Source organism: Giraffa tippelskirchi, chromosome 6 (genome assembly GCF_054371585.1).
Source record: "Giraffa tippelskirchi isolate mGirTip1 chromosome 6, T2T-mGirTip1v1.2.pri, whole genome shotgun sequence".
In the NCBI taxonomy this organism is placed as follows: domain Eukaryota; kingdom Metazoa; phylum Chordata; class Mammalia; order Artiodactyla; family Giraffidae; genus Giraffa; species Giraffa tippelskirchi.
The window spans coordinates 18,003,784-18,019,742 of NC_137280.1; the positions used below are offsets into that span (position 1 = coordinate 18,003,784).

At 42.4% G+C, this 15,959-nt stretch overlaps 1 protein-coding gene across 1 annotated transcript in view; it reads right to left on the reverse strand.

The window, feature by feature from the left end:
- The window catches only part of NCALD (neurocalcin delta), a 439,752-nt gene that overhangs the window by 414,912 nt on the left and 8,881 nt on the right, over positions 1–15,959 (reverse strand). The window lies entirely within an intron of this gene.

A 15,959-nucleotide genomic window follows, 5' to 3' on the forward strand; every position in this document is an offset into this window, starting at 1 on the left:
CTGATGTTTGCCATTGAAACTTCAAATCAGTATGAAACCAAATAATAGTTGCACCACTAAATGAAGGTCAAGAGAGAAGAAACACATTTTGGCATACGAGGGAACTTTTTTAACCCCACTAATATAAAAAAAAATTTTTTTTTTGGCTGTGAGCCTTCCGAGATCTTAGTTTCCTGACCAAGGATTGAACCCATGGGCAGCGAAAACACAGAGTCCTAACCACTGTACTGCCATAGAATCCCTAAAATTTTAAATAAGTAAAATAAATTAAGGCAAATGTCTGCAATTTGATAGTCAAAAGCAGCTGATCATTTGTTCCCAAGGACATCTGGGACCACTGCAGCAGGTAGGTAAGCAAAGAGATAGGGCAATTCTGTCAGCACAAAGTTATATCTGCACACACACACACACACACACACACACACACTCAAGACTCGAAGTTGCATAGATTCAACTTGCGTCTGCTAGCATGGAGACCTACTAATTTAACCTCCTGATTTATGAGACAGTTAAAAACCAAGAAATTATTTCCCAGTAGGTATTAAGATCATGGATATATAAACAGGACAATTTAATCATTACCTTGATAAACTGGGTCTTAGAGTCTAGCACTGCTAAAGGTTTACACAAAGCCTTTATGTAATTTGCCAAAGTCATCTCAATGCCACAACAGATTAGACTTTAAATAGAGGGCACCCAACAAGAGCTCTTCAAGTCTTATCCTCTGACTTAATAAAAAAATGGAGACAAGGCCATCCTGTGATTGGTTTTCTCAAAAGATGTAAGTCTTAATAATAATTTTGGTTGATTTAATAGCATCATTTTTCAGGACTAATGACTAAGAAAACATAGGTGATCTAGGCCTTTCCAAACACTGGATTTCCTAGGTCTTTGGAGTTGTCACATACAAATAAGATATAGTCAGAGACCCAGACTGCTTACCCTAAGTCCCCAAATCTTGATTGTGGATATCCAGTTATTTATGATATACTTGAAAATCTTTCCAAGTGGACATGGGTTATTTTTTTTTCTGGACAGCATCCACTCTCATTTCTTCAAGTACTAACATCCCACTCGTCTCTGGAGACTTATACGCCCCATACTCAGTTCATATGTTTTAATAAAGGAGTGGTTTAACCCCTCTCCACAAGTGGGCAATGAATGACTCAGGCCTAACCTATCAGCCTGGCAATCCAGAGCAATGAGATTCAAACTTGGGAATTTTGCTGTAAATTCCGCTATAAAGAAAGAGACACTTTCCACTGGGGCGGCTCAGCTAATGCATAAGCCTGGAGCTTCCAATGGGGTCTTGAGGTCATGAAAGGACACCCTGCCTGAGGATGAAACCAATTCGGATGAACGCAAGAGATCCATTTCTGCTGTTATTGTTTCAGACCTGGGTCCAGCCAAGCTTCTGCCTACACAGTTACAAGAACCAATTAAATCTGATATCTTTCTAAGTCCCTTGGAATTCAATTTCTTTCATTCACAACCGGTAAGAGTCTCAACAGATATAGATTCTTTTGACTTGAGACTTTATAAAGATAGCAAAAGTGTTAAAGTATTTAAAAGTATTAAAGTATAAAATGAGCTGATACCAGATGTTAACTTCCTGCTCTGAACAACTTCCCAATCTTACCCACAATCGCCTGCTTGGGAAAATAGTGCTGGAGACGTCTGTGCAGGAGGCAACCCCCAGTGGACCTGCAATGAACAGGCAACCCAAAGGCAGCTAATAATTTTCCTAGCCAGGTTGCAATGGCTGTGTAGCCTGGCTCAGTGAGCTAGACCAATAGGAAACTCTCAGTTGCAAGTTTCAGCCAGAAGCTTCTGAGGTTCCAGGCTGCAGCCTTACGGGCTGGCCATTCAGGGACCATGAGGGTAATGAAGCAACAGAGGACGATGGGAGAGAAAAGGGGAGGGGCCAACTGAGCAGAGACCACACAACCTCTGAGAAAGGTCACGAGTCCACTCCCAATTTTCCAGTCCTTTGTTTTGGCGCCCAGGAGACCCAGCTGTCCTTTGCTTCACAGGCTCAGAATCCTTTCAAGGGGCAGAGCAGTCCAATGGTTAGAGAATAAGGTTCCCAAGTGACCACCTGGGTGTGAGTCGGGATTCCCGCTGACCATCCACATGCTTAGGACACATTCTCTAAGCCTGCTCCTCCCCAGCAGAATGGGGATGATAACACTCTACCCCGGGGTAGGGCAGAAGAGTCCATGTGATAATATACTCAGGACAATGCAATGATAGTCGTAGTCCTTGTTACAATGAGCCCCTTGTACTTGAGCTCATTTGAGTGACATCTTATCCTTGACCACTGAGAGGGCCCAAACTAAAGCAACAATTTATTAAGTGATTAACTTGAATAGAATTACACAATACATATAGAACTGTCAGCACATGGATATAACTACAGGGGAGATCCTCCTTAATGGGACAACCTGAGCCACGAGCAGCACGTGAAAGGGGACACACTGTCTCTGTCTTTATCTGGTCCTGTGCCCTGTTCCTCTTGGGTCCTGCACTGACCCCTCGGGTCTAGTTTATTCCTTTGCATGCCTGCACACTAAGTCGCTTCAGTTGTATCCAACCCTGTGTAACCCTATGGACCGTATCCTGCCAGGCTCCTCTGTCCATGGGATTCTCCAGGCAAGAATACTGGAGTGAGTTGCCATGCCCTCCTCCAGGGGATCTTCCCAATCCAGGGATCAAACTTGTGTCTCTTATGTCTACCAGCACTGGTAGGCGGGTTCTTGACCACTAGCGCCACCTGGGAAGCCCTTATTCCACATACCAGGGCTGCTATGCCGACTTCTCAGACTTCTCCGTCTGCAACTGCTCACAACGTAGCCTCCTCTTCTGTTACATTTCTACAGCTACTGCTTTGGCACCTCATTCTTCTTGAGCAGGTACCTGTGTGCAGGATGTGGATGCTGTAGAAGTAGGAGAGCATCTGTAGCCTGACCTGGCTTTCAGCTAAGCCAAATCCAGAATCTTCTCTCATTACTCAAACCACCGGCCTGTGATTACTTCCTGTTCTGAGTGGGCCCACCCCTTCTGAGGTTGGAAAAAAAAGTCACCTAGAAGTTGGGGGAGGGGGGGTTTACTCTTTAACTGTTTTGTCCCTTCTGTGAAAATTACACAACCAACTGTACAGACTGTTCCTTTTCCAAATAAGTGTGTTTAATCATTCTGAACTGCTGATCTGTGCCTTTCAGCCTTTAAAAAAAAGTGGATTTTGCTAAAGAAAGGTGATATAAATCATCTTAAAAAAAAAAAACCTCCCTATTTAGAAAAAAATTTCTCTATTTACCCAGAAAAAAAGATTCACAGAAATACTCTTCAAATCTGTTCCCCAAATGCATTAAGAATGAGAAGCATACAGGAGTCCTGAGAAAGGTACAGAAGTTTTATCAGTATTTCTTTAGGGACAAAAAATAAGGGCCCTCACCAAATACCCTGGTGTATTTGGTTTTATATTCTTTGCTAAAAGGTAATAATCAAGGAATTGAATCTATCTTCCCAAGGTCTTTCTCCTTGCCTTCTTTTGGTAGAATCAGGATGCAAGTTTTTCAGTACAGTTGCTATTCTAAAAATCAGAGGACTAATGAATTCTGACAGCTACGGAAGAGGGCTGGGGGAGAGAAGGGCTAACACACCCCAAAATTTCAAGCAAGGGGCTGTTCCCATGCAGGAATAAGCCACATTTTTTACTTTAAAGCCAGTCCCTCAGCTTACAGGTTGATCATGTTCTAAGTTTCTCCCTAACCTGGAACACTTAGAATGTAAGAAGTATTCTCCAAGAACAATGTTCTAAACCCTGCCTGAGGTCACCCTAACAGAGCCATGCTAACCTCAGATTTCCTCAAGAATCACAGAGTTTTGTCCTGTGGGCCCCACACGGCCCAGACACAACTTGGACCTTCCTTTGTGAAAAGGCATTCAGACCTCCAAATAAGACACAGCGCTACCATGCTTCCGACCCTACGGCACTGTCACCGGCGCCAAGATGTCAGTGGTGGCCAGGGCCTGCCCTCCTGGGGTAAAGGGACTCATCCCACCCACGCTGACCAGACGAGGGAACCCAGAGGGGTAAGGGCAGGGGCAGGAGGGGTCCTTCCTGTCCCTCCGTCTGGTCCCCACTTGGCCACCAGCCGAAAAGGCAAAAGCAGGAACTTGAGGCCAGCAAGGCAGACCCCAGGGCCACAGACTCGCAGGCATGGGGGAGGGAAGGAGAATTCTCTGAGGCCTCAGCTGGCTGGTTCCTCCAGCTGGGCCAGGACTGGCTGTGCTCTTAACTTTCATTTCCACTGTTGGTTGCTAAGTGCTATACATAATGCAAAAGTAAATAGTAACATAGCGCAGTTTGGGAGACATGAAAACACACATCAATCAGCCAAGAAAGAAGAAGAAGGAAAAAAAAAAACCTCTCAAAGTTTCTAGGTTTATTTTTAGATCCTGGTTGACCACATGAGTAACCTAAACGCCCAAAGGAAGAGAAGCTGGGACCGAAAAGTGTAACACAGATACTGCAAGACCTCCGGTCCATCTTAGCTCATAAAATATGCATCAGTCAAGTCCTCAGGCGTGTTAAGTACCTCACAGGAGCTTCCTGAATAAGACACAACATCCCATACAACATCTACTCACAAGACTTGCAAGATAAAAAAACATCTTCCCCGGGGGTTTCCAGACAGGGGAGCAAGTACAGCACAAAATATTGATAGCCTTTAGTAGAAAATGCAGTTAAATAAAAGTAACTAAAATAGTACTAAAGAAATGAGTGTAAATCCATTGAGGATAGAAAAAGTGTATTACTCACCTTGTATTTCCCATGACACTTGGCATTATCTTTTTTATTAAAAGATTTGTTTGATGTGGACCATTTTAAAAGTCTTCATTGCTTCTGCTTTTTTTTTTTTTTTTTAGTTTTTTGGCCGAGCTCCTTGACCAGGGATCTTAGCTCCCTGACCAAGGATCAAACCCACACCCCCTGCACTGGAAGGCGAAGTCTTAACCACTAAACCACCAGGGATGTCCCCTGGCATTCTGTCTTGGACAAAGCAACACACAATAAATATTTGCTGAAAAAAATAATATTAATAATGGTCCTGGAAGAGCCTTCATTTCTAAGCAAAACTACCATTTATATGACCTTCCTGAGATTCCCTATGTGGTAATCAAACTAGCCAAACAGACCTCAAGTTTCACAGATAAATTTATCACTTTAAAGCAGACTCAGAAGGAAGAGCAGGACAGCTAGACTCATAAAAAAGAATGAACTATCAGACTGGAAAGCAGGAATAACCCTGAATGAGTTGAGATTTGTTTGACTGCTTCACATTTAAGATGAGATTTATGTTTGTGGCTCTACCATCTCTTGGCAATGCAGTAGAGGTGGATGAGAACTCATTAGTGCAGAGCGGCTCAGACTACACCCATGAGCAGTATTGTGATGGTCAAGTTACAAGGCTAAGATCTAGGACCTGAAGGGACCAGGTTATCCTCAGTGTAACTACCAGGTAAATGCAAAATCTTCTTTCCTTACGAAAGACCCTTCTGATTATAATACCGTTGTTTTAAGTTGAAAAAAAAAATGCACAAATAAGAAAAGACACTTGTTTTATGCAAAGTTAAAAAAAGTAAACAATATCATTCAATAAAGAGTGTTAGAACGTCTTTTATCTTTTTAAATGTTCAAAACTTCAACCTATTAGATCCACTGGAAATATATCCTAGACTATAACTTCACATCAAGTAAAAGTTACTGTACAAAAGTGACAATAGCAAAAAAAATTCGATTTGTTACCAAATGAGCAATCATGGAATGTCTAAGTAACCAGTGGTATATGCAGTCAATGGAATAGTATATGACCAATTACATATTATCTGCAAAGAATATAAAATAAAATGTAAAATTTCTAGGAAAGGAATTCTCTTTCTTTTACTGTCAATACTTTACTTCTGACACCAATGTGTGAGGGTTTTTTCCACACCAAGCAATTCTCTAACTCTCTGGGCACCAACTGGGTATCCTAGTCCTCAATTGTTGCTACTCATGACCCAGAGTTAATGCAGACCCCTCAGGGGAAGGACTCAGCTCCACAAGACTGCTCTCCACTTCAAACACCAGCTGCAAGTCCTAGGATGTCACCTGTACTCCTGGCCAATCAGCCACAGATCAGGCGTTCCTAAGACCCCCTCCTCAGGCTTAATAATTTGCTAGAAGAGCTCACAGACCTCAAGAAAACAGTTTACTTATTAGAGTATCAAACTGTTAGAAAAACAAACAACTCAGGAGCAGAAGAGACGCACATCCCAAGGTACAGGGGAAGGGACGCGGCACTTCCAAGCTCTCCCAAGCATCCCACCCTCCCCGCAGTTTGAGGTGTTTTGCAACCTGGGAGGTTGCAACTGGGAGCAAGGAGCAAATATATGTTTCTTATTATATCACAATATCACAGCTTGGAGTATACAGTTAAATTAAAAATAATTTTAAAGTTATATACAAACATGACTATGCAACTAAGAAAAATCTCTCCCCCAAATAATGATATGTCCAAATATTAACTTTGTTTGCCTTCGACTATACGGATTATTATTTCTTCTTTCTAATTTTCTATAATCTTCACATTTTAGTTCATGATAATGCCTTACTTTTATAATGATAGGGATCAGGGTATGAAGGAAACAGCACCCAAGCTCTGGGGAACATATTCTTTTAAGTATCTGGATTAGAAAACTACAAGGCACAGTCTTCCTGTTGCTTTCCCCAGAAACTTCAGAGGTCAGACTTGACTTCTGATTCTCACCGCTTGCCTTTTCATCTCATATGGAAAAGGCTGTCATATCTTCCAAAGGGTGAGGTGATGGGAACTCAGCATCACAGACTTCCCACATCCCAATCTTTCCCTTCCGACAAGTCACAGAGCAAAATCCCATCAAAGAGCTCTTACTTTAAATATCCTATTAGAAATTTTAGGTCACAAGTCTAAAGAGAAGTGTGTGTGTATCTGTGTATGTGTGTGTGTCTGTCTGTACATCTGCTTCCTCCCTTCTTCCCCTGTCTTCAAGGGCAGCAAGACAAACTCCAGGGCAATGATGCAGCAATCTGCCTCATTTGTCAACTCTGATAAATTGACATAGTAAATGATAAATCTATGTATCAAAATAAAATAACAGTGCAAAAGAGTGAGAACCAAAGGAACTCCAGCCAGGATGACACTCCAATATTAAATCATTTTAAATAACAACAGATTAAAGTTTATCCCAAAGGGTCGCAAAGAGTCAAACACGACTGAGCGACTGAACTGAACTGAAAGTCCATCCCACTTCTCAAACCTGCCATAAAATCCAAATTAATAATCTCAGATCCCTATTGGCAGTATTCTAGGCCCTAATACTGAATTAGGCTAAATATTTCCCTTCCAAGTGTATATAACAACCAGATAAGCATTCAAAATCCCCTACTACACAGATGTATGTCATATATACATTACATAAATGGTAAATTATGTGAATAACCAAAATATCAACTCTGCTGCCTTTGAATTATAGGTAATAATACTATAGTTATATTCCTAAAAGTGTGAGGGTAAATTAGATTTTTAATTTCAGTATTAGAAAAAGCACACTCAGTGGTGTGTTCGCCATTAAAGGAAATTCTCTGAAATATTTATTAAAGCAAAAATTATTTTAGCAAAGAATATAGTGACTTCCCTGGTGGTTCAGTGGCTAAGACTCCAGGGTCCCAAAGCAGGGGGCCCAGGTTCGATCCCTGGTGAGGGAACTAGATCCCACATGTCACGACTAAAAGATCCCCAGTACCACAACTAAGACCCAGCACGGCCAAACAAGTTAATAAGTAATTTTTAGAAAAAGAATGCAATGATTTCCCTAATTTATCTCGTTAGTATATTGGAGTATTTTTAACTTCTGGTCTGAAATGAAGGTGGTACATTTGCACCTTGGATATTGAAAGGCAGCCCAAGTGTCCCTGTGAGAAGCTGCACCTCACACTCACACGTGGTGCCCACCTACCCTTCTCAAGCTTCAGAGCAGCCCCAGGAAGCAGGTCCCTGCACCGTGCAGTTGTTACTAAGATACCAGCTCCAGGTATACAGCCAGTAAGCGGCAATACTAAGACTGAAGCCAGGTTAATCCAGCTCCAGAGATGGGCTCTGTCCCCTATGGAGCTACAGATTGCCTCCGTATCCCCCTACTCTTCTACCAAAAATATCCTTGGTCAAGCCTGGCTTGGACAACCTGTAGGAAAAAGAACTGGTGTCAACTAACCAAGCAGAGAATCAGTACAGACTTTGTTGTTGCTGTTCAGTCGCTGAGTTGTGTCCGACACTTTGCCACCCCATGGACTTCAGCACGCCAGGCTTCCCCGTCCTTCACCATTTCCCAGAGTTTGCTCAAGCTCATGTCCACTGAGTCAATGATACCATCTAACTGTTCATCAGTACAGACTCAGTAATGCTGAATGGAGAAGGTACTGAATTACTGTGTCAATTTTCAAAAAGTTAATCAGTCCTCAAATTAGAACCAGAGGAAGGAAGCTATACCTGGCCTTCCAATAATGGAAACAGAAAAAATAAACCAATTACATAGTCTGGTGGGGGAAAAAGAAAGGTATACAACAGCCTAAAAATAGGCTACTATTTAATGTTATCGCTACTTTAATAATAGCAGATTAGTACACATTGTCTTGGGAATGTCACCTAGGCAACCAGAAATACAAAGACAGAGATGTTCGGAAAAATACATGTATATGAATCTGTTTTGCCATCTTTTAAATGTAAATGATCACTATTTTTGTCCAAGAAGAACAAAAATTAGGAGACTAAATGGGGGGAGCGAAGGTAGGTACAGAAGAAAGTTCTGTAAGTAAGTGCCCAATATGAAGTAGAATAATAAAGTATAAAAGTAGGTCTCCATTTGTATGAGAAGTCCTGACCTATGGTCTCAAATTTGGGCCAAGAATCTACTAGGAATGTTAACTATATATAAAATAGATAACTAATGAATAGCACAGGGAACTCTACTCCATGCTTTGTGATGACCAACACAGGAAGATAATCCAAAAAAGAAGGGATATATGTATACACATAGCTGATTCACTTTGCTGCGGAGCAGAAACCAACACAACACTGCAAAACAACTACACTCCAATAAGAAATTTTTTAGAAAAGAATCTACTAGGAGTGTCAAACACATTCTTTCTATGTCATTGAAATCTCAAGTTTTTACTTCATAAATCAAAGGCTGCTGCTGCTGCTAAGTCGCTTCAGTCGTGTCCGACTCTGTGCGACCCCATGGACGGCAGCCCACCAGGCTCCCCCGTCCCTGGGATTCTCCAGGCAAGAACGCTGGAGTGGGTTGCCATTTCCTTCTCCAATGCATGAGAGTGAAAAGTGAAAGTGAAGTCGCTCAGTCGTGTCCGACTCTTAGCGACCCCATGGACTGCAGCCTACCAGGCAAGAGGGTAGCCTGGCAAACTTTAAAACCCATTTGGAAGACTATCTCAAGGCTCACTTAACTAGGGGTATTACATGTCCCTGTTTGCCTGGATTACCTAGGACATCAGTGTTTGTGCCTGTTGTTTTGTTATGAACATTAAAAAAGCTGTCCTTGTTCACACTCAAAAGTGTCCTGGTGTGAACAATAAATTATATGGTCATTATATTTAGCCCAGACATATTTCTTGATTGTTTAATGATGTGCTAGCTACTAAGTTGGAAACTTAGATTAGTACCAAGACAATTCTGGAAATAGAATCCCTGGCCTCCAAAACACTACCATCACATTGAAATAGACAGAAATAACTTGAAACAACAGGGAACCAGTGAAACTTGATCATCATTGGTGTAGGGGAGGCTGTGGCACCTTGGTTCAGATCAGAGACAAGGTAGACAGTGTATCTCCTCAAGAGGACACTCCAGAGGACTAATGGTAAAAGCCACCAGACCTCATGAGCACCTACTGCAGAGCAGGCACTGTGCCAAGCATGATGCCGATGTGATGTCACTGCACGCCGAAAACAACCCCAGAGGCGAAGAACTATCATTATGCTCATTTTGCAGATGAGATGACTCACCCAAAATGATGCCAGAGAACTCATACGCCCGCCTCCGGGCACACGTTCTCCACCGCTATGGTGTGGACACACTGCTTCCTGACTGCCTGGCTTTCCCAGGAGTTCATGCAGCAGTCATGTGTTATCAGAGCCATCAGCCGCTCTTTCAGCTCCACAGCAGCACAAGCCGTGGTCCAGCCCTGGCAGAGGGTTGCCAGCTCTGTTAGGGCCCAGAAGTCTCTGTGATTCCACTGAGGATCCTAGGGAGGAGGCTAGTGAGAAGACGGCAGTGAGGGGTTCGAGAAAGCAGTGAACGCTAGGCTCGCAATAGCAGGGAGCATGACCATCCTAGGCCTGAGGGCCTCAGTGGAGGAGTGACTCAAGGCACCCAAAGAGGATGGCGGTAGGGAGACGCTGTCTGGATGGAGCCGTGGCCTTGGGCAACAGACCAGCCACCCTGCAGCATGCAAGCCGGCAGGAGGGAGCTCAGGAAATAACTTCTCTACCTACCTCTCCTCTCCCCCTCCTGGCAGTGGCTGGACCTCCAGAGGCTGAATTACACTAGAAATCAGAAGACAAGGATGGACATTGATACTGGTGATACAGACCGGCCTCTCAGGGCCCAGAGGCAGGTGGATAAGGGAGGAGAGAGACGCAGAGGAGAGTAGAGATGGCTACCTGCTCACTGTCCTTATCCATACAGGAGAATCTGCTTCAACTGGTCTGGTCCCTCTTTGGGGGTCAAGAAGATGCCAATAAGTTGGAAGATGCCAGTCGAAGCATCTTTGTGACTCCAGGCCAGCTTCAGGGCAGGTGACCTGTGCAGTCACACAAGCACTATGCTCAGAAGAACCCTGGCTTGGTCTAAGGCTCACTGACACCATCTTGAAATTCTTTATAACTTTTTAACAAGGGCCACCCATTTTCTTTTTGCACTGGGCCTCATAAATTGTGTATCCAGTCTTGTGCAAGGCAAACCGCTTTCTTCCACTGGTGAGACTAAATTTTCTAAGTATCTCAGTACTTCAGGTATACTATTCAAAGCAAACAAATCCAAAATTAATATTAACTAGAGTAACAATGTTACAGCAGAATACATAACATAATAACTTGAAGGGACATTTTACCTTCTTTTTCTTTCCTCTTTCTCTTAACTGCAGCCAAAATTCGCTGCCCCCTGGAGAGAAATGCCTCCCCATATTACAGCTACCTCCCCATAGTACAGAGGGTCTGTTTGGTAAGTTTGGCTCTTACCCAATTAAAGTGATCAATACAGACAAACAAACAGAATAATTTACACCCTGGGGTGTGAACTCTCTTGATACAGTCCACTTGATGAGTCATAGTTATCAAATTATCCAGGTAATGGCCACAGTTACCCTTGACTTTACCCTGTGTGCCCAGTGTACACAGGCCCCAGTATTGAAAACATATGCATAAAAGGCTTGCTGAGGGGCTGGCAGTATTTACAAACCACATTTCTAAGCCAATGCCTTCTAAAAAATTAAACCTTGAAACTTTCCTGCTTCTGCTTCGTGTTCCTGAAAGATACTAACATCTGAGCAATTACCATTTTAAAAGCATCCTGCAACCCCAGGTGAGAAGCCAGAATAGGCCCAGTGGCTGCTCTTCTCCCATTCACTTCCTCCAAGGCCACCGGACAAAGCAAACCACAGAAAACTTCCAGCAAAAGCAGGGATTGAACTGGGTTTTGATAGCCTTTTTCATTCACCCCTTCATTTCAGAAATAAGTGATGGCACAGATTCTAAGAATTTTGTTTGCTTTGTCATTTAAAGTTAAAATAAAATTTCAATAGACCAAATCAAAAGCCATATGATCCAGCAATCCCACTGCTGGGCATACACACTGAAGAAACCAGAATTGAAAGAGACGCGTGTACCCCAATGTTCATCGCAGCACTGTTTACAATAGCCAGGACATGGAAGCAACCTAGATGTCCATCAGCAGACGAATGGATAAGGAAGCTGTGGTACATATACACAATGGAATATTACTCAGCCATTAAAAAAAATACATTTGAATCGGTTCTACTGAGATGGATGAAACTGGAGCCCATTATACAGAGTGAAGTAAGCCAGAAAGAAAAACACCAATACAGTATACTAATGCATATATATGGAATTTGAAAGATGGTAACGATAACCCTATATGCGAGACAGAATAAGAGACACAGATGCATAGAACAATTTTATGGACTCTGAGGGAGAAGGTGAGGGTGGGACGTTCTGGGAGAATAGCATTGAAACATGTATATTATCATATGTGAAACAGAACACCATTCCATGTTCGATGCATGAGACAAAGGCTCAGGGCCGGGGCAATGGGATGACCCAGAGGGATGGGATGGGGAGGGAGGTGGGTGGGGGGTCCAGGAAGGGGAACACATGTAAACCCATGGCTGATTCATGTCAATGTATGGCAAAAACTATTACAATATTGTAAAGTAATTAGCCCCCAACTAAAATAAATAAATTTATTAAAAAAAAAAAAGATAAAGAATCCCAACAAGGTATATATAATTATTAGAACAATGCCTGACAAAGAGTAAGAACGTGTTAGGATGGTTTTTTTTTTTTTCATAAAAAAAAAAAAAAGCATGTATAAGATCCAGGGGAAGGAACCAATAGGAACCAAATCTATGGGCATCATGACAGAGTCAGAGGATCAAGAGTTACAGTGTACACTTGAGCTCTGTTGTGGGGTGAATGGTGGACCCCCCACTAAAGGTATGTCCACATCCTAGCCCCAGGAACAGGTGGATGTCATCTTATTTGTAAAAAGGGTCTTTGCAGATGTAATAAAGTTGAGGATCTTGAAATAAGATCATCTTGTAAAATGCAAATTAAAACCATAATGAGATGGCACTTCACGACTGTTAGAATGGTAATCAATAAAAAGACAAGAAATCACAAATGCTGATGTGGATGTGAAGAAAACGAAGGGAACCACTTTATACTATTGGTGGGATTGTAAACTGGAACTCTGGCCATCTGATGAAAAGAGTCAACTCATTGGAAAAGATCCTGATGCTAGGAAAGATGGAGGGAAGGAGGAGAAGGGGGTGAAAGAGGATGAGATGGTTGGATGGCATCACTGACTCAATGGACATGAATTTGAGAAACTCCAGGAGATTGTGAAAGACAGGGAAGCCTGGCATGCTGCAGCTCATGAAGTCGCAAAGAGTTGACATGACTTGGCACCTGAACAATAAACAATACAACAGCCACTATGGAAAACAGAATGAAAGATCTTCAAAAATTAAAAATAGAACTACCTATGATCCAGCAATTTCATTTCTGGGAATAAATCCAAAGAAAATGAAAATACTAACTCAAAAAGGTATCTGCAACCCCATGTTCATAGCAACATTATTAACAATAGCCAAGACAAGAAAACAACCTATTCAATTGATAATGAATGGATAAAGAAGCTGTGGTATATACACAATGGAATATTACTCAGCCATAAAAAAGGAGAAAAATCCTACCATTTGCAACAACATGGATGGACCTTGAAGGCATTATACTAAATGAAATGTCAGACAAAGACAAATATTATATATCACTTACATGTGAAATCTAAAAACAAACAAATTTTTTAAACCCCACAAAACTTATAGAAAAAGAGACCAGATTTGTGGTTATCAGAGGCAGAGGATGGGGGAAGAAGGAACTGGAGGAAGATGGTCAAAAGAGGAAGATGGTCAAAAGGTACAAACTTCCAGCTGTAAGATAAGTAGGGACAGAATGTACAGTATGATGCTGGGTGATGTATGGGAAAGATGCTAAAAGAAAATAAATCCTAAGAGTTCTCATCACAAGGGGAAACAACTTTTTCTTTTCTTCTTTCTTTTATCTATATGAGATGATAGATGCTAGCTGAACCTTTCTGGTGATCATTTCACACTACATGTAAATCCAACCATCCTTCTGTATGTATGTACACCTTAAACTTATAGTGACGTATGTCAGTATTTTTCAATAAAACTGGGGGAAACAAATTATCTAGAATTACTATCCAGGTGAGCCCTAAATGCAATGACAAATATCCTTATAAGGACACACAGAGGAGAGGAGGGGGCCTGGTGATCACGGAGGCAGAAGTAGACGTGATGCAGTCTCAAAGCAAGAAACGCTGAAAGCCACCAGAAACGAGGAGAAGAAAGCAACACGCTCTCCTCCAGAGCCTCTGGAAAAAGCCTGGAGCTGCTGATAACTTGATGTCAGACCTCTGGCCTCCAAAACGGTGAGAAAATGAAGTTCTATTATTTTAAGCCACCCAGTTTGTGGTAATTTTCTATAGAGGGCACAGGAAACTAATACAAGCCCTCAGCCACCTCTCTCAACGTGGCCTCAGCCTCGCAACCTCGGGGAATGGAAAATATGAGGCCTTGCAAAGCAGCCGGTTGTTTTCACAGTGAACCTAGCTTTGGCCCTAGAATAGGTCTTTTCCCCAATGCAGTACTTCACAAATTTGGAAACCATAATAATCAGGCTCCCACAGAGCTTTTTCTGGCTAGACAGCCCCTCGAGTCATGCCCCAGGAGAGATGGGCTCACCCCCCACCCCACCCCATCCCCACCCCCCGAGCTAGACTCTGCCCTCTGCACCCCCTCCAGCCAGAATAGCAGGGAGGGAACTCCCACCTCCCTTATCCTCAACACTCTTTCTTCCAAGGCAGCCAAAATCTCATTAATGTTTCAGTAGTCAGGTTACATTGTCAACTCTTTGGAAGCCTTCAGTTAAAAGGAAAACAAAACAAACTTCTGTCTTTTTCATGTGTGTTTCAAGGACATATTGTCACCCCCATCAACTGTACAGAAAACTAATCATATTTATTACTGAAACATAACCAATCAGCTATGAAACCTATCTATAAAATACATGTTGTTATTTAGGAAAAGAAAGGGGAGGAGGTGATCTCTATATTTTGACAGTTGAGCAAATCAGATTATTATCAAAGAATCAAAACACACAGGATTCTGAAAGCCCTAACATTTCAGAACCAACTGGATGTACAGAAGAAAAATATGTTCCTGGGTTGAAATCCCAGCTCCACAACTCACTAGCTACCGACCTAGGATAGTTCCCTCAGCCTCTTGATGCTCCCTTACCTGTAAAGGATAACCGTAATGTTCCCTGGTGCTGGATTCTCTCTGCTTTCTCCCTCCAGATCCACCTTCCTCCCTTCTCCACTCTGCTTTCAGCCCTGAGAGGCTGATTGCTATGCAAAAGGTAGTCCTCGCATTTCTGGCCCTCTGGCTTCTGGATGGTTTGGCCAGTCGGACACCAGCAGCGCAGAGAAAAGCGTGGCTGGGACTTACTCACCTGGTGCCTCTCAGCCATGCCACAGCTTGGCAGTTGCTGTATTCTGCTGAAGAGCAATTCCAGAAACTGCTCTTTCATGTCACCCTTTCAGGGCTGGGTAGTAAAGGCCTGCACACTTGTCTAGCCAGTCTAGGTGACTTCCCTTAATGTTACCCACAACTTTCCAAACACAGTGGTCCCCTCTTATCCATGGGGAATACATTCCAAGATCCCAGTGGATGCCTAAAACTACAGTAGTCCTGAACTCTATATATACTATGATTTTTCCTGTACGTACATAACTATTCAGTTCAGTCATACACACATACATACATAGCTATGGTAAAGCTTAATTTATGCTATGCACAGTAAGAGATTAATAAGAACAAATAAAATAGAACAGTTATAATAATATACTGTAATAAAAGTAATGTGAGTGTGATCTCTTCCCCTCTCTCAAAATAGCTTATTATACAAATCTGATGCCTTTTCCATCTTAACTAAGCATTTATCACACACTGGTACCATAACTTGTAGTTTGAGGTAC